The sequence below is a fragment of the Tympanuchus pallidicinctus genome, unplaced genomic scaffold (assembly GCF_026119805.1).
Source record: "Tympanuchus pallidicinctus isolate F22 unplaced genomic scaffold, pur_lepc_1.0 scaffold1, whole genome shotgun sequence".
In the NCBI taxonomy this organism is placed as follows: Eukaryota; Metazoa; Chordata; class Aves; order Galliformes; family Phasianidae; genus Tympanuchus; species Tympanuchus pallidicinctus.
The window spans coordinates 25,314,144-25,334,165 of record NW_026294618.1 but is presented as its reverse complement, the minus strand read 5'-3'; the positions used below and the strand labels follow the sequence as shown (position 1 = coordinate 25,334,165).

General features: G+C 35.7%; 1 protein-coding gene across 2 annotated transcripts in view; it reads left to right on the top strand.

Moving 5' to 3' along the window:
* EYS (eyes shut homolog) overlaps nt 1–20,022 on the top strand; it is a 320,477-nt gene that overhangs the window by 150,244 nt on the left and 150,211 nt on the right. The gene's annotated exons all lie outside the window — the stretch shown is intronic.

Here is a 20,022-nt window from a genome sequence, read left to right as displayed (position 1 = left end):
GCTACAGCACCCTCAGGCAACAATGTTTTTTTCCTTGTTATTACTTCAGTCTGACACTCTGAATTCCTCTTTTCTGAATCTCAGCTTCTATTCAGTTTTTTTTTTCCTTAGATGTGCTTTAAAGACATGAGCTATATAGAAGTGTTAAAAGGGAAAAAGGTCTGTGAACGTGCCTGGTGGGTCATTTAAGGACAGTTCATTGTTGATTGTTTGCTTAAATCTGGAGACTTCATACCTAGGGCAAAAAAATAGGATGATCTAAAAGTTCCTTATAACCATTTTACATAATTCAAACATTCTTTTTACTGAAGTGCCACCTAATTTACAAAACCACTTTTCCCAGTTTTTCTGCTTTCCTTATTGATGGCACTAACCAGCCTTCCAGATACAGCAGGCTTAGCGTGTCCTGTGGTGATGCAGTTGCTGCTGCATTGTCACTTCTGGGAAATTCTTACTAATTCTTCGTGCCAAACTTCATGTGGTAGTAAGAACCAAACAAACAGAAATCTTCCAACCCCTGTGGACCAGTGTTCTCTTCCAACATGTGCCATTTTTCCTTCCATGGATGTAGGAATCTCACATGCTTTCTTTGTCTTTTGAGTAGACAATGGAGATTTCTGCTAGTTTTGTTTGTTTTCAGGCTCATGTAATACTGCTATTAAATATAGCCAGCAGTTGCTGCAGTAATCATCTCATGCCTTGAAATATAAAGTATTAAATGACTTGTGAGCAATTCCTTGTAAAGACCATTCATGCTTTTACTTCATGTACATCGGTAGACATTCCTTCTATGGTAAAGGTAGCTTGTTGGTCTTGCACTTTGTTCTAAGTCATCTTGCAGCTAGCTATAGTAAATGCTCAGTGCATGGTTTCTTTGAGACAAGATGTGTGTCTCAGAAATTCCCTAGAGGTCTGAGCATGACACAATTCCAGCAGACCTAGATATGGATAGATACACACAAAGTGAAAAAACATTGTCATTTTGTCTACCGTGAAATCCATTACTAACAATATCTCAGATCCAAGTTATGCTAAACTATTTGCTTAAGCAGCTTTGCCTGTCACTGGATGTGATAATAGCATATTTAGCTGCTACCTCAGCCATGTATCATATGTTATAGGGGTTTCTCAGCATTTTGTCAGCAAATGGCAGCCTTTTCAAAGGATTTAAATAAAATTGTCCAGTTAAATGAATGTATACTGGCTTTATATTAGCATTTAGAAATTTGAAAACCTCACAGTCTCAGTTTCAATCTTATGGGTATTTTATCTCATTACTAGTGACAGTACCTCTCAGAAGTGGATAACAGACATAGATCATTGAATATCCTGACATATTTCATAAAACTGTACCATGTACATAATGCTACTTAGCTGTACGTTGTTTCATAATTGAATCTATCCCCACAGTATTCCCACACCAGTATATCCAAATGACTTTCAGAGAACACAGACTATGAAGAAATCTTGAGGGAACTGGGCTTGTTTAGCTTGGAAAAGAGAAGGCTGTGGGGTGACCTCATTGTAGCCTTCCAGTATTTGAAAGGTGCATATAAACAGGAGGGTGAAGGACTGTTTGTAACGGTGGATGGTGATAGGACAAGGGGAATGGTTTTGAACTAAGACAGGAGATTTAAATTAAGACAGGTTAGATATTAGGAGAAAGGTTTTCACACAGAGGGTGGTTATGCACTGGAACAGGTTGCCCAAGGAGGCTGTTGATGCCCCATCCCTGGAGGCATTCAAGGCTGGATGTGGCTCTGGGCAGCATGGTCTGGTGGTTGGTGACCCTTCACATAGCAGGGGGGCTGAAACTAGATGATCATCGTGGTCCTTTTCAACCCAGGCTTTTTTATGATTCTATGATTATTTCACAGTAAGCTGTGAATTTTCGAATATATTGTAGACTTATTTTATGATGTATTTTCTATTTCCACTCCTCAGCCTTGAAAACTTTGTAGAGAAGGAACTGCCCCTGCTGTTGTTAATACCCACAGAAATCTCTCCACTGAAAGCTTTGAATTTCTCTTGAGCTGGAGAAAAGTGCTTCTATGCACAGCCCATCTCAGAAATCACTGGGTGTCATAGTGCACTTTAGCTTTTGTCATCACTTGCCTATATACACTTTGGTTTTCAATATTTACACATACTACCTGTGGTATACGACCACTCTTGAGTTGATAGAAGTAACTATGTATGAAGTATCCTTTTAATGAGTCCTTTAAATGAATTTCAGAATGATAGAATCATTTCCCCTCTTTGTCTTATTCATGTTATTCTGTACTATTTCCACCTTTTTTCACTGTTCTGTATTAGCGGTTCTTCTTAAGAACACTTTTTTATTTGGAGCAATAACAGTTTTTTTTCTGTTGTGATCATGAATGCTTCACAGATGTAAAGTCTCCCTGGACTCTGATTGTACCTCAGGCGTATGTAGATGTTGGGTTCGATTTTGGGGGATCTATCCAAAATCTGAAGATGTTAAGGATGTGATAATGTACTCCCTTCTTCATTAACAAATTCAGATCTCATTTTGAAACATCAAAGTTGGTATTTTGAAACGTTTGATTTTGCTTACACAATGCAGCTTAATACACCTGTCATATGCGTTGACCTAAATGTTTTAGTCAAAAATGAAGAACTTAAAATGTATTAGAAATGTTGGAGCAGCAGCTTCAGCTTGCTTTCAGTAGCCTTTAACAGTGTCTGCAAGCTAACAACTACTTTCGTTTTCAACAGTGCTTTGATACCTTCATATGCTTTTCTGACACTTGTGGGTTTTTTATAACCTCACAGTTATAAAATCACAGCATTTAATGGATTTCTTTAAAACATGAAAGAATTTGTGATTTTTTTCTGTAAGAAATAGAACATTCTTTAAAAGTTACTTATCCTTTGCAACTTTTTTTTTTTTTTTTTTTTTTTTTTTTAAGATCAAAGCATGCAACAGTGGATTTAAACTGCGAGATCCTTGCTACTTTTCTGCAAATATACAGTCAGCTTATACCAAATGCCCTGTGAGTAGCAGCATGCTTGTGGATTTACAGTAATATTTCATTTACCTGATAAGGATCCACCTCACAGCTAACTAATGAGTTTAAAACTTTTTGTAGTTCAAGTTGTTATGACACAGTATTGACACTGCATAGGGAATGTAATTGAACCAACAAGTTTTACGTTCCTCTCTGCAGCATGAATGTGTGAAATTGTCCAGGCCAGTTCCCAACTATCTCAGATGCAGTATGAAAATTCCCCATGTGTTGTGTTTTCTTGTTTGTTTGTTTTTTGTTTTTTTTTTTTTAAGAATATTGCATTGGACTTCATAAAACTTCAGAGGTCATTTTACGTCAGTCATTCCACGTAATACCTATAGAAGCTGGAGCTCCATGTCCAATGTGCCATAACTATGATAACTTTATCACAGAAGCTGATGTTGCTAAAACTGAAACAAAAAAGACTGACCAAGAAGAGTTGAAGTTTCCTCTTTTCATTTTATAGAACAGCAGTACCATTTTGATTATCCAAAATATAGCTATCTTAAACCTCCCCTGTCATACATGAAGTTAGTTATTTTCTCTATGAAAAATTTTGAACAGGGTCATGACCAAACAATATAGGTGAAAAGTTTAAGTATAAAAAAAAGTTTAGCAATGATACAGTCACTGCATTATAATAATATACAATATAATGTAATGCATGAGTTAAGTAAAAACCAAAACCAAAGACCATAGAAGCTTTTCCTGGATATGTCTGTGTTTTATTACTGTTTGGGGCTAATGAAGCTATCAAGGATGTGCTGGTTATTTAGAAAGCTGTTTTCCACATGCCTGCCTCAAGGCAGTATTTGTTTCATGATTTGTGTAAGAGCTAACAAAGTTTTAAAGCTGCATCGAGTGCTCTGTTTTCTGAAAGCTGAATGCTTATTTACCTTCTGGAAGAACTAAGTTGAATGTATGAAGCAGAAGGCTTATTTTTAAAGATTTTTTTTCTGATACTTGGTAAAGTGTGAGTTTGCCATATAATTTTTCACATAACTTAGGATATTATTGTAATCCATGGAAATAAAAATGAATTCTGTAATGTTCTCATTTGTACACAATTCAAGTTAGAGTATTTTACTGTGAGCTGAAATGTACTGAAAGTATTCATTTTTGGAAGGTTGGAAGATCTTATCTGAGGGCATAGAAGAGTAGTTGAGGAACAGTAACATTTTAAGCTTTTATATCAAATTCATTAATGAACATGAATGTAATCTTTACATTTGCACTGATTCTGAAACTACAGGTCATTCATTTTCCTGCTTCTGTTTTCAAATTAGCCAGTTCTTGCTCTCTGTTACATGCATCCTGATGTTCTTTTTTTCAGATAAGTTAAACTTCTTTCATTAGATGGTATTTCATTTGTATTTGTGAGGCATGAGAGAACTGAGGCATGAACTAAATCCAGTTGTGTAGATACAAAGACTAGAGTAGAACATACCTCTTTGTGAGCACAAGGATTGTGAACAGAAACTTCTCACATGATATAACAAATGTATACTGTATGGAAAAACAATTTGAAGGTTCAGGTCTTCTTGAGTTCTACCATTTATTTATGGTAGCAGAAAATATTTTCCTAATAGAAAGCTCTTTTGACATCAAGTGGCAATTTGTTATATTCTGTAATGTCTAACTACTCTTTACATATCAATAAAATACTTTTCTCTGTACACTGAAAGTGTAGATTTTTTTTTTTCTTTCTTTCATCCTCAGCATGTGCTGACAGCTTCAGTAGGCTTTTTCCTTTTAAAAATATCCAAGGTTAAATAGGAAGTTCTTCATGGAAAAAAAAAAAAAAAAGAAGTTCCCAGTTTTGGAGCTAGTTTCTTAGAACTATGAAACTGCAAAAAGTATGTCCAGATAACTGTGTTTCGTGGGATTAGTTTCCCACAGCTGTTAGGTGATGCATGACTAGTTCCTTTTAGCTGCCTTCTTTAAGCAGATTAGAGTGGAGGGTAACTTAAAATTTGTTTTCTCTTGTAACTCTGTACGTTCTGAGTTGAAAAATACCCTCAGTGTGGTTGAAATATCTGGGAATTCTGAGTAATTCATCTGTGTAACTCTTTTTGTAGGATGCTGTGGATACTAAAAATTACATGGGTTCTGAAAGCAATATGTATAAATTCATGAAGAGGGTTCATTAAAAGGTATTAAATGCAAAGAGAAAATCTTTTTTCATGAAGTTCACAAGTAGCAAATTGTTGGAGCCTGAGGGAGCATATTTCAAAAGCATCACTGTATGCTTGACATGTTCTTACACACTTCTGTGGCACCCTCTCCTCCTATTCCCTACCTTAAAAAGAATCCTGGGTTGTGGGTAGTGGTTGAACTAATTACTTCTTCCTATCACACAAGGACTGTACTTAGCATCTTGGCTGATATGCAAATTTCATCTGTTACAACTGGTTTATTTCTACCAGTAAAAATGGAGTGGGTGGAACAGCTTTTTTTTTTTTTTTTTTTCTTTTTTGACTATATGCCCCAGATATACGTCCTGCAAGGAGAGTCAGTTCTTGAGAGCAGACTAATCACCTGAATGTTTCTGATCCTATATCTCTCATATCTGAGATACACATCTCAGGTCCCTCCTTCATATTTCCCCCTCTGTAAATCTCCTTTCTGATGTTTGTCTTACTAGGGCTTTAATTCCATGACATGAACCAACTGCTGTTCTGGTCTCTTCCCGGCTTTCCTAGCAAACAGAAAGACTTCTTCTGTAATTGAGAATAAATCATTTATAAACCCAGGAATAAGACACAGCTGTTAGATTTTTATTTCAGAGAGGTCAAATCTGGACAATGCGGGGCACCTTCACAAGAGATGAGGGTAGGCAAAGTTCATTCACAGTATTGTGGATCATGAGGCTCTGCTTAGCATTTTAAGGGCAGAGAGGAGTCTGTTGGACAAGGGAGGTGGGTTTTAGGATGGCAGCATCAGTTTTGATGTGAGATCAGAAATTATATAAGGTTTTACTTTCAATTTTCTTAAAAGTTCGTCTTCAGTTCTATACAGATTAGCCAGTACGGTAGTAAATAAATGATTCATGATCACCTTACTGCCACACAATGCCCATTTGAAGTTCTTTTCATTTGCAATACTGTTTTGTCTTATATGTAAATCATCGGGTTTGCAATCATGCATGCTTCCTGTACATGGCCCAGACTATGCATGGCCAAATCCCCAACTTAGGAAGGCAACAAAAATGGCTTTGTCTCTTTTTTTTTTATTTTTTTTTCCCCCCTTAGTAATCGAAACCAAACTGCATGTTACTTTAAGAACTGAACAACTGGATTGCCTTCCTTTGTCTGAACATGATATTCCTTAGCCAAGAACTGCTAACTTCTGCATCCTCTTGAGAATACTTCTGTCCTGGCCTTGTGTTTGGGAGCTAGACAATACAGCCATGTCTGCATGCCACATCTGCTTCACACAACAGACTGCCATCTCTAGCTTGGATCTGCACTTCATGCTGCCAGTCTTCCTTCACTAATATAGAGACAGGAACACTTTATTTGACCTGATAATCAGTAACTGTCAGCTATCAAAGTGAAATTGGCAGGGCATTGGTAAGGCACCATCTTTAAAATTTGTCAGTATCTTTTTACTGAAAGATTAAAGATAAATATTAACATCCAAACATCTGATTTCAGTATTCACCATTACAAACACAGGAGCTGAAACTAGCTATGGAAAAACAGAAGTGATTCTGTTGAATAACAAAATTTTCAAAACATGCTGAGAAGACTGCAAAATATGTTGGATTTTCCTTTCATTCTCCTAATTTGTTGTTTCTGTGTTTGTTTTTTCCCTGTAGTAAATACACACAGAACTGACAGATCACATTTATCTTAAATTCTTATCTACTTCTATCACAAAAAAAAAAAGGTTGTTTTTAGGAAAGAATGTAATACTTTCTACCATATATTTTGTTGGTCCATCAGGACATGTTTTGGCTCCTTAATACATAAATAGAGACAAAGAAGAGTAAACATAATTTTTCACCAGATAGCTCCTTATGCAAGTGTGTGAATCTAACTAAAGGCCAAGAAGTATGTTTTTACAGCAGTAGTGTGAGTTTAGTTGCCACTCTATCCATTCCATGGCAGAGAGTTGTGTGCCATAGTAGTGCATAACTTCATATTGTCAAAGACGGGGGGGAAAAAAGGCTTAATTAGGCACACAGTTCTTAATATGAATGGGAATTCCCACTAGATTAAAAAAAAAAAAAAATGCATCATCTTTTAAGACTGCAGTGACTGGGGAAGATATTTATTTCAATCTATGTTCATTGTATTATTTTCTCTCTCTCATTCCTCTTCACTGAAAAATGTTTGGACAAGTCTCTCATGGCACCTAAGGAAGACCTGTATGTGCACTGTTAGAACTGGTAGTATGATTTGTAGATTTGTTTCACTTTGGGTATAATTTTGGGATTGTTTTGATCTTAAAATGACAGCTTTATCTCACGCATTTTGTTCTTTAATATCAATGTGAGACTTCTTTCAAAACAGTTTCTGCTGAGGAGTAAGGAAGCACTATTTACAACAAGGTTATAACATCTATTGTTTATTCACATACTATACATTTAATAAAAAAAGATGAGTTTTGTTGGTCCAAGATAAATATATATATATATATAGTTTGATTTATTTAAATTGTTCATAATAGCTGTCTACATTTTGGAGTAGCAGTTGTTACCATATTTAGTTTTAAAGCCCTCAACTTTATATTGCTGTATTTGACATTGATAAGCAATGCCGAAAAACAAACCAAGTGGCAAATTTCAGTTTTTGTAAGCATGTATTAAAATAAATGTGAATTTAAATCAGTTTAAACAAGACTGCTAGAGTCAGAAGCTACCAGATAAAGGTTTCAAGGTGTCAGTTATTTTTTTTTTGTTGCCAAACTGGAAGTGGCATACTGATGATACTTTTTTTTTCTGCAAGGTGTTCTCTTAAAGCATGTACTGAAAAAAACTATAGGTTTGTTTACATGTCTTTAAACTTCTGGGAGGTTATTTGGCTTGAGGAAGGCGGTGAGCTCTTTTCAAATAAGAGGTTGTGGTGGTGTTCTTTGTTTAAAAAACATAGAACTAGGAGCTGACAGTCCAAAACTAATTAAAGTGATTTAGTAGATATATTAGATTAAATCTGTCTTGGATCATTTACCTGCACTTCATCCACTGTGATACTTTTCAGCAGTTTTGTTACCAAATGAATGTAGTAAAATCCCAGAAAAGCAATTACATTTTCCAATCTGAAATCCATCAGCATTGAGACTGTTAGGAAGAAATATTTGAGGTGTAACTGAGTAAAATGTGGCTCAAATAACAAAAATCCAAAAACAATAAAGGGCAAAATGAACCTTTGCTAATAATTTGATACTAGAAGCGAAAAAGCAGACGTTCTTTATCCTGGGGTGTGTTCTTGTGAAGATGTTTTATTTCTCTTTCAGCATGTTTGGAGATTGTTTCTTTCTAAAGAATAATCAGCACTGCTTCTGCTTTCAACTGCATCTGGGCTGTGCTGAATGCTGGTTCATTTTAGCCTTGTTTTTCCACTTCCATTCATGTTGTTCTCTGTACAATTTGAAAAATAAGTATTTTCATTGTTGGTTATTTCTAGCCAAGCAGATTTTAGAGTAAGGCAGATGAGGAGCATATGTTTAAGAGTAGCAGGAAATGTGATTTCAATATTGTTTGATCCATTCCTTTCCTTTTTCCTGTACCGTGTACTGGAGAGCCGTAATATCACAGAGTGCTAATGGCAGAGCTGTGCTGGAAGGTTATTTTACAATTGCAGGTGATCATCAGACTACAGAAAATGTATAGAAAATTAATACTACATTATTTAGCTCAAACCTTGCTGTTAGTTGTAAATAAAATTTCCTGTCCTAAAGCAGCATGCCATATAAACACGTGGTTGTTAGTGGTTGTGTTTTGTTGTATAGGAGCAGATCTTAAGAGGCATTGACTCTTGCCATTCAGGCCGTGGTCTCTAGAGGCAGAGAAATAAGTGTTACTTGAGCCATGTTTGTGAACTGAATTTGTTCATCTCTTCCTGTTTTTTTCTGTCTGCTGCATTTAGTCAACTCTCATTTTGAAATGACCCTTCCATTTGCTGGGAGAATAGAGCAGCTGGTACACGATCAATTCTGCCAAAGTAGTGAAACATCCTTTTTCTTTTCCCAATTTTTCTAGCAATGATTATATTGAATTCTGCTACTTCAAAGAGTTCAGATCTCTTTTAGGAATATTTACAATTGTCAGTCAACAAGTAATTTAATATGCTTATTTTTGATTTTTTGTGTTTAGGACTCTAGTTGAGCATGTGTTTCCCAGCTACTACTTTCAGTTTTCAAGGTTAAACAGAGGGCTCTATGTTTTTTTTGGTGTTTTTTTGTTTTGTTTTGTTTTGTTTTGTTTTTCAAAGGGTCTTTCAGACAAATTCATTATTTGTTGTTTAATTTTTACTACTTCAGACCAATAACAGCTGGTTTCTAAAACTGGCAACAAGCCACATTTTTTTTTTATGATGCTTTCTAGTTGGCCTTGAACAGTCACGTAATTGAAATTCACTGTGAAACAATAGAGGTTTGAAATTGAAACAGTAGCAATGCTGGAAAAAACAAGTGGTAGAAACAACAGAAGTAGTACTGAACTTCATGAAACAGCTCTGAAAAAGTACAGGTAACGTAGCTAATGAATAGCAAGTTGGACAGTTAATGATACTGTAGATTATAAGTAGATTTTAGCTATATGGAAAAAAAAATAAAGATTTTGAGATTTTGGTAATGTACTTCAGTATGTTAGGTAATAGGAAATAGTAGATAATTTATTTAATATGCGTTACCTGTAAGTCAGTGATAGGTGTCACAAAGAGTAAAATAGCAGTCTCTGCAAGTTGAGTTATTTTGCTGTCTGTAGATCAGCCTGTGGGTGTTTTGCTATCTGCCAGTAGTGATATATTACAAAGGAAGAATTTGAGTTTTGAGCCTGTTCTGCAAGTTTAGATGCTGCTGTAGCATAGGCAACAGTTGTTTTGAGTAAAGCAAACACTGCCCAGTGCTGTTGGATAGAGTGAGTGTTTTGTGAGCTGCTCTAGGGTCAAAAATATATACAACAGCTGGAAGTGCCATGTGTTTCTGATTATTGCGGGCAGCAGGTTTTCTAGCTCTGATAGCTTGAAATCTTTGAAATCATGTAATCGTGATAATCATCTTTCCCATGCATCCCTCTCTGCCTTGGTACAGTTTTGATTTTAGCACCTGCTAGCTGAGAAAACTGTTAAAGCTAAATCTAAAAATCATTAGCAGGCATGAGGTAAAGTATTACACTCTGCATCTTAGAGTTGATGAGAATGTATGTCCTGAACTCAGGATGGATGGAGGAAAGAGAAGGTAATCAGAAATACTTTTAAAAGAAAGGAGTTACTTCATTTATTTTTTCTAAAATTGATACTGAATTGAGCTCAAGCAGTAATAGTTGAACAAAATGTAATGAAAAGCGAGTATTTGTCTGTCATGTGTGCACATCTCCAATCTGAAACATTGCCTGTACCTATGCTCATTGTACCAGATTTCCTCTCTTCATGTGTAACAGTGAAGTAATATCCCTAAGGGATATATAGCTAGATTTATTTCAGCTTTAAAGAAATAAATATCTAACATAATACTGGAGTTTCCTTACTGAGCATTCTCCGTGTTTATGAAGCAGAGGACAACCTAACTTTGCAGCAGCAGCTTCATTGTGAAATGACCTTTCAGAGTGTGCTAGAAGAAAAGAACAGTTAGTATACAATCACTGAACTTCTAATAATAAAGATGTAATAAATCACACAAAATTATTCTTTGTGGCTTGCCAAGGAAGATGAGCATATTGGCAGACAAATGCAAATTTCGAACACAACACTTAGTTCTCCTGCAACAGTTTGCTGTGCATCACAGTATTTTGTGTGTTCTGTTTGTACAGAGCATAGGTCCAAATCAGAAAAGGAGAAAAAAGAACATCTCTACTGAATCCTGACTCTGTAGTTTTCAGCAACTTTGATTGCTTCACTCACCCATACCAAAAAATGAATTCCCTGAATCCTTGAATGGATGTGGTTTCCTGGTTCAATAGAAGGATCTGTTCTTCTGAACTGCAGTTCAATAAGGTTATAAGTAGTAAAGAGTAAGTTTGTGCAACGTGATTTGTACTTTTGACATAGACAGTGATCTAAGCAGTTCACTAAAGTGAAACACTTCATTTTCTTTTCCTATTCAGACTTCAGGGGCTTTTACACCAATGAGTGAAAAGTATTTCTTTTCTGGTCTGGAACTTCTCTCTATATCTTAGTACTACTTTTTTCCCTAGCTCACATCTACAAAAAGCTTCCAGACTTAAAACTTCTCACAGTGTACTGTTCTTTTTTCTACTAAATTTTAATATTGTCTTTGAAAAATTCCCAAAGGATACAAATGAATTAGGTTGGTAACGTCTCCCTGGAATCCTTTAGAAGCTACTATTCAGAAGGATTTTTCTGGTGAAAGAATTGATAATCAGGAGTTGCTAAGACATGTATTTCTAAATATTGAGTACATTCAAATACTTTCCATAATATTCATGAATATATGAATGGTTACATTCTGTCTTAGAGTTGGAATTTACCAGATAGGAAATAGTCATAACCTACATAAACTTTGGTCCTGAAAAATTCGCTTTTACAACAAATAGGAAAAGAAATCAGGCCGTTTTAACTATCTCTCCCTTGTTGTTGGAAGCACATAAAAAGTATGCCATGTCACAAAGTAATAAATAATGCAGAGTAACATAACCAACTACAATCAAAGAAGCCAGTGTTTGCTTTTAAGCAGTAGTTTTTTTTAAGCTTTGATGCTTGCAAATGAGTTCTGCAGTTATGTAAAATAAATAAATAAAGTAAAAAATTTTTTTAAAAAACCAGGAGTTAAGTTTATTTTTATGTTAATTTGAAACATTACAAAGAAAACTTAATGGTTTCTGGAAACTCCATACTATATACTATACTCTATACTATTTTAAGATTACTGCCATTAAGAACTTGTCAGAACTTTTAGTTCATGTGTAGAATTGTATATGTTCAGAGGAGATTTGTAGCTCATATGTATCCGTTCTTCACATAACCATCTCAATTTACATTGCCTTACTTACAAAATACATACTGTTTCCCAAATTCTACAAAGGAAGAGTTGCTTCCCTCCTGTCTTTCTTCTAGTGTCGATTTTTCCTAATTATGGTTCAGCTGTTAAATAGGTCTTACAGTGGAAAACTGACAGAATTATCCCTTTTTTTGACCAAAGAACATCATGAAAGTCTTCTCATTACATGAGGCATCAGTGCAGTGCAGTTTAAAAATACACTTTTAATTGAAAATAAAATGTCATGAGATTAATTCCTTAGCTCAACAAATAATAAAATCAAATGTTGTCAAATATTTATTCCCTTTTTTGAGTTAGATTGATATCACTTTTGAAATGTATCATTACTTTATTTTTAGTATTTTCTTTCTACTAGGCTTGCTTAGACATCTCTGCCTCAAAAAAAAAAAAAAAAAAAAAAAAAAAAAAAAAAAAAATCAATAAAAATAAGGTAGAAAAGGTTTATAACAGTACAGCCCAGGAGGCTTGGATGAGGTTTCTACGGTTAAGCTTATTCTCTTTTCTCTACTATTTCTGGGCACAGTACTTAAAAGATGTGCAGTACAATGAGTCCAATAGCACTAGAAATGTGGGTAGGTAGACTGCATAGCTGTTCTAGTTTGAGAGCTGATTATAGCACTGTGACTTACAATTATTGGTTCCTTTTCTTTCATAGTAGTGGCCAAATTTTGTCTTTAAAGCAGACCAGCTTCCACTTTTTGTATGTCTCAGTTTGGTATCTTCTGAACTGAGCAAACAGAAGCATGCTGCAGCACTGACATTTTAGGGGCTACTTGTCCTGGTTCACTGAGAAACTTTTTAACACAAACATTTTGTTTGCTTTTACTGCCAGATAATGTTCATACATTGTGTGTATTTCCAGCATCAGAAAGCATCAGACAAGATTATAATAGTTTCTGAATCTTTTTCTTTAATCAAATCAAGCATTCTTGAGATCCATTGCTGCTTACATACTCTGCTTTAAAGATTTTCTATTGTGTGGTGTTGAGGTACAAGGATTGTTTTAGTCCTTAAAAAGTTTTGCTGTATTTGTGTTGTGGACTGGAAGAGAATCTAATTTTCCTCTTGGAATCCTTTGTAGAAATATCCATATATAAAAGAAAATCTCATAAATATAGTTGGCAAGTATTGGGAAATAATATATTTGCTTTCCAATGTTTGCACCAGTTTTGTGTACTGTATATTTTCAAACTGTATTCTGGTGGCATAGCTTGGCCACCCAGACTTAAATTAACAGAAAATTAACTTACCTTCAAAATAATGTTTGAATTCTGCAGTAGCACAGGAGAGAAAAAGAAACATTTGTTTCTGTAGGATAAAATTATCTCCTTTCGTTGACCACTTGCTGTTTGTTTGACTATGCATTTTTACAAACAGTAACGCTGTAAATCAAATCAGCAACCTGTTTGAGCAGACCTACTTACGTGAATACAAAGGGGCTTACAGCAGTGATAAATTTTATTTCTGTATAGTTTAGCAAAAGTAGAAAAAATTGTTAGATGACATGTAATGCTTCACTTCTGTAAGCACGTGGCATTCTGCAGTAACTGAAAAATTGTACCAGAAATGGTTCTGCCATATAAGAGCTTTAAGGTTTGAGTTGGCAATTGGCAGCTTCCCAAGTAGGCCACAACCTGGAGATGAAATGCTGTTTTTCTTTAAGAAAGAATGCCTCAAAGCACTGAAGGATTCTATGCCTAAGGACATCCTGCATTAGAACCTAAAACACTAAGTTAGAAGAAAGTAACTCTTAGTATAAAGGTCAGGTTTGCACTGAGAAACAAGTTGCAATAAAAAGGTTTGGAGACATGATTAAGAGGGGTGGCTTCCTGGGTTTAGTGGAACTTTCATAGGTTTCTTTTTTGCCTAGGGGAATGAAATTCAGGCAGGACTTTCAAGTGGGTAGAATGGAGGGGGAGGAGAAATTAGATTAGGAATGTCTGTGTTTACAGTCTGCTGAAGGCATTTTCCACTTTCAGAAGGAGGCTGCTCAGCCATTCTTTGGGGAAGCTGTCGTCCCGTTCTTTCTCAGAAGGGGTGCCCCAAAATGCAGCAGATATGACAAGGCAATAAGCATGTTTCTTCTCTACTGCTTTTAGTCACTTTTGCTTTATCACGTTATTTGAAATCCCATCTTCTGCTGATATCGCATTTTGTTGCTGTGTCACAACCTATGCCTGTTACTTTCTTGTCTTTCTCTGCAGGGTTTATTTTTCTCTTTTTTTTTTTTTTTTTTTTTTTTTTTGTAAATTATTAACTTCTAATATTGAAAATCATTCTGTTCGTTTATTTGCAGTTGTCCTTTTTTATGGGTATTATTTTTAACAAAGAGATATGTATGTTTTATAAAATAAAAATAAAAAAAACTCTGAAAAGACAACGTAAACAGTCTTCTGGAATAAGTCTGCATGTATTAATCACAAATTACCAGACCATCAAAATAAGGAGACGCGAAATAAACGTAAATATTTGTAGCTCTCAGAAGAGAACTACAAATGCCAGAAGACATTCACTGTTCTGTTTCCATTTTCTGTTTAGAGGGAGAGAGAAAACCACTCATGAGTCATGAGATAACCCTTCTTTTACTCTTCATCTCTGTGGTATAGTTTCCTAGCCATCTCAACTTCAGATTAGATTAAGGCCTTTGGTTTTGGACACTCTTTCTCTCATTTTATTTGATTTATTAGCTTCAATTCCAATTATATTTAATTATATTGTGTTATCTCACATTCTGCTATCATATTTAGTTTAATTAGTTTTTGTCCCTTGGCTCTTTCTCACTGTTTTGTTTTTAAGCTCATTTCTCTTCCTTGTTCCCTACCCATCTTCCTCCTCTCCTGGACAGGCGTTTATGGGTCCTTCTGCCCCATTTAGTGATGGGACCAGGCTGAACTGGCCCCAAACTGGGCCATTCAGAATCTCTGACAGAAATTATTTCAAAACAGTCACTTAAAAAGGTAAAATTGATACTTTCTATATTAAAAACATTGGTTGAATGATGTCAATGAACCATTTCACGTCCTACTGAATTCACCCTTCTATTTTATGCAGAATTTGTTGAATGGGTAAGAGATTATTCATAAATGCAGTTGAAATTAACTATATTATTTGATTACCAAGGCCCTAGCAGAAAGTTAAAGAAGCTTCTTGGTTTCAGAAGATCACAGCAATTTGCATCTAAAATACTGTTTTTTTTCTCCTGTGTTATACAGGAAGAATTTGCTTTTTTTTTTTTTTTTTTTTTTTTTTTTTTTTTTTTTTTTTTACTGATTATCAGAAAATAAGTAATTTCAGGGACTACCTCTGCACACTGAACCTATGGGGGGAAAAAAAAAGCTCAGATCACTTTGGATTTACTCAATTCTTTAAATCTGCATCTATAGATATAAATAATAGTAAAATGTGAAAGTCTAATAGAAATGATAGAAATGTGATATACACCTAATGTAACTTAAACTATGTATGTGTTTGAGAAGATTCCTCTTCAAGTGACTGAATGTGACACTGAAAGTTTGAATATTCATCCAAATTAAGTCTTTATAGCCAATTATTTGTCACATATTCTTCCTATCCTTTGGGACAGGAATAATAGTTCATATGTTCGGGTACCATTGCAGAGAATGAAGTTAAACTTAGCTGGCAGAAATAAAGTGACTGAAAATACACTGGTATCTCAAAGCACAAAAAAAAAAAAAAAAAAAAAAAAAAAGCTTTAGGATTTTAGTAAACATGGTCATTATAAACATGCAAACACAATATTTACGTATCTAATTGATGCTTGGTGTGATACAACAAGAAATGAGGTGCATTTAAGCAACCAAAGAGTTCCCTTTATATCAGAAAGCCTCCAATTTCCAGTGTTACTTGTATTGCTGCCTTCCTCTCTACCCATCCCCTCTGTGAAGACCATTACTTTATTTAATTCACTCCTTTTACCAGTTAATTCGACTTCAATCAAAAATGTGAAATCTGTGTTCATGTAGACTTTCTGTGATATTTTACTGAGCAAATGTATTAATGAGTGAGCTTCAAAAGATCTGTAGAAGTTCTTGCTTCATTAGGGTTTGTTGTAATATGTCATGATGACCTTAAATGCAGCCAGCTTTCCATCATCAAATCTAGTAATACATTATTAAAACTCTAGTGTAAATTATGGTGAGATATCCATTCAATTTTCTTGTAATTGGGAGAGGTTGAAAAACATAAATGAAGCTATAGAGAAGCCTCATTTTCCTCCCAGACAAATTATTTAAAGAAAAGGAAAGAATAAAACTGCAGTAAGATCATATTTCTGATCAAATTTGTTGAAGTAAAAATTAGATGGTAGCTTCCTGGTTTCCTCTATGGCCCATTTTGAATGGTAGCATTTGTAACCTTAATAAGTACAAGTATCAATTGCGAGCAGTCTTTTTTGCATCAAAATTCTAGGCACTTGGGAACAAGGTAAGTTTTGGAGATGAAACTAAACGAGCAATAAGATTAAGGATCAGATGTTTTCAAAAGAACTGAAAATACATGCTGTGATCTCAGAATTGCAGGTGTTGGAAGGGGCCTCAGGAGATCATAGAGTCCAACTCCCTGCTAAAGCAGGTAGCCTATAACAGTTTGTACAGGCAGGCGTCCAAATGGGTCTTGAATATCTGCATTGAAACAGACTCCACATCTCTCTGGGCAACTTATTCTAATGCTTTGTTGCCCTTACCATAAAGAAATTCTTCCACGTTAGTACAGAACTTTCTATGTTCAAGCTTTAGGCCGTTACTCCTTGTCCTATTGTTACACACCACCAAAAAGAGCCTGGCCTCATCCATTTGCCTCCCACTTCCATTTAGATATTTATAAATGCTGATCAAATCCCCTCTCAGTCTTCTCTTCCCTAGGCTGAACAGGCCCAAGTTACTCAGCCTTTTCTTATACAGGAGGTGGTCCTGCCCTTTATCATCTTTGTGGTCCTCTAGCGGACTCCTAGGAGATTCCTTTTTTTTTTTTGAACTGGGAAGACCAGAACTGGGCACAGTAGTCTGAATGTGACCTGACCAGGGCAGAGCAGAGGGACAGGATCACCTCTCTCAACCCCCCCATGTACTGGCCGTGCTTTTTCTAATGCATCCCAGGCCACCATGGTCCATCTTGGCCACAAGGGCACACTGCTGGCTCACGGCCAACGTATTCTCCACTAGGATCTCCAGGTCCTTCTCAGTAGAGCTCTGGTAGATCATTTCCTAATCTGTACTGGTGCATGTAACTATTTCTCCCCAAGTACAAGACTATGCTTGTTCTTTTTAAACCTCATCAAGTTCCTCTCTGCCCAGGTATCCAGTCTGTCCTGATCTTATTGAATGATAGTACAACCAATGCTAACTTAATTTATAAGTTTAGACTTTAAAAAAAAAAAAGTTACTTTTATTTTCAATGTGCTGTAGGTGTTATCACTCCAAAACAATAGATAAAGCACCAGGAAACAGATATTCAGTGATTTACTTGTATTGACTATTTTTTATATACTTTATTTTGTTTAAATACCACTGTCATTCTTTTTTCCACAAGATCTTGATGAGCTGGTTATGAATTATTTTCCTTTTAAATTTGTCATTTTAATTTGTTTCATTTAAATATATATCTGGCCTTCCTTTACATAGCTATGCAGTATCCATGAATAATAGAATTTAATAATTACTTTGCATCTTTCACTTAGTTTAGTGTGCTTTGTAGCCATAAACTTTAGTGAGAGAAAAATAATGTGATAGGTAATTGTCTTCCCTTAATAGACAAGCAGGAGTTGACTGAAAAACATTGACTTACAATCTGATGCAGTTTGTAGCATTGCTGAATTATAGTAAGGATCTAGACAAAGTGATTATGACTTTCTAAATGTGAGGCCTGAGGAAGAAAAACGAAATGCAACAAATATGAATGTGAAAGTAAATTCTTCTGGCTCCTTGTTTCCAAAAGCACACGAACATAAACCTGCTTTACTGTCATTTCTTTTTGTGAGGGATGCAGCTAAGTCCTGAACTGCTCAATATTTAAGGGGCACTAAAGATATGCAATGAAAGATATATTAAGGACAGGACAACTATGATTTTTCTTGAGTGCTACAGTTTCTGCCAATCAGACATTACCTGAGTTGCAGTTCCTTAACGTTTACAGATTTGTTCAAATTTGTTGATTTATGATTTTGACCCACATGATGTCTGTGGCAACAAATTACTTGAAATAGCTTTGTATTTTATCAAAAGTTAATAGTTATTTTTTTGTTTGCTTGTTTGTCAAGCCCATGATCATAGACTCATAGAATGGCTTGTGTTGGAAGGGGCCTTGAAGGTCATCTAGTTCCAACCCTGCTGCCATTGGCAAGGTTGCCACCTATTAGATCAGCCCATGGCCCATCCAACCTGGCCTTGAGCGCTGCCAGGGATGGAGCATCCACAGCTTCTCCGGGTGGCCTGTGCCAGTGCCTTAACACCTAACCTAAATTTATCTTCTTTTAGTTCAAAACTGTTTCCTCTTGTCCTGCCCGTATCTGCCTGTGTAAAAGGTCAGTCTCCCTTCTGTGTATAAGATCCTCTGTCAACATTTTATGGGCTGGTTCAGCCCAGTTCCATGACTAGCAGGGTGGAGGGATCCACACATCCGTGCCTTCAGAAAAGGGGAACAGGAGATCCCAAAATAATTACAAGCAGTGGCAATGATCTGAAGAGAAACAAACTAATTTACTAAATATAGTATCAGAATGCAAGGTAACACACTATAATATAATATAATTAGAATTGATGCTAATAAATCAAACATGAGAGAGTGTCTGGAAGGTGAAAAGGCCTCACCATTTATACTGAGGTGAGATGCACAGCCTGGTTGAGCAGCAGGGAGGAGAGCCTCATGAAGAAGAGCACATAAGGTGACCTTGCATTATCTCCTCTCTGACTGCAAAGCCCCCTGGGGTATGTACTTCTTCTCTTCCAGACACGTGCCCAGAACTGGAGCATTAACACCTTAACTCCCAGTGCACTACATGATGTTATGATGTGGAATACTGATAACCAAAATCATAAAAACCATGACGCTCCTCTCAAGTACTAGAATACCACAATAAGGTCTCCCCGGAGCCTTCTCTTCTTCAGACTAAACAGTCCTAGTTCCCTCAGCCCTTCTTCACAGGAGAGGCTCTACAGCCTCATCTCTGATCATCAAATCAGTTGATAGTGTCATTATTAGCTTTTATGCTACGAGCCATAGTCATTTCTTATTCGCATCTTCCTCTGCACATTTTACCCACGTTCTGTAGTCCTGATCTGTTTCTCACTCTTGTGATCCTTTCGATCATTCGCACTTTTGTTCTGTGTTTCACTGTACATTTTCAGAGACATGTTTGGAACTTTCAGAAGACTTTTAATGCCTTCATCTGCTTTATTTTCTCAGATGTTTTAAATCTCATTTTATCTAATACTGCTCCACTTGTATGGAAGCCTCTTTCTGTGAAAATGGAATGGTTGTCCTGCTCTTAAGGATTGCTTGTTTTACCCATTTCTTCTTCTAAGTCTTCACAATTAAGTATACTCTTTGCTGTTTGAAGTCTCTAGCAATCTGCAAAATAAAAGGTTAAGTCAGTGATCTAAATTTATATCTCCCAGGTGTCAGGGGAGAGCATTATTAACAAAGCACAAGGTTGACCTAGTAATGAGAAACTTGTGTGTGTTATCCCATAAGAAGCTTTTGCCCTGGAGTGTATTTGAATTTCAGCAAGCAGAATGTTTTTTTGCATTGAAGTGAATGAAAGTAGTGAGGGTCACATTTATTTTGTTTCATA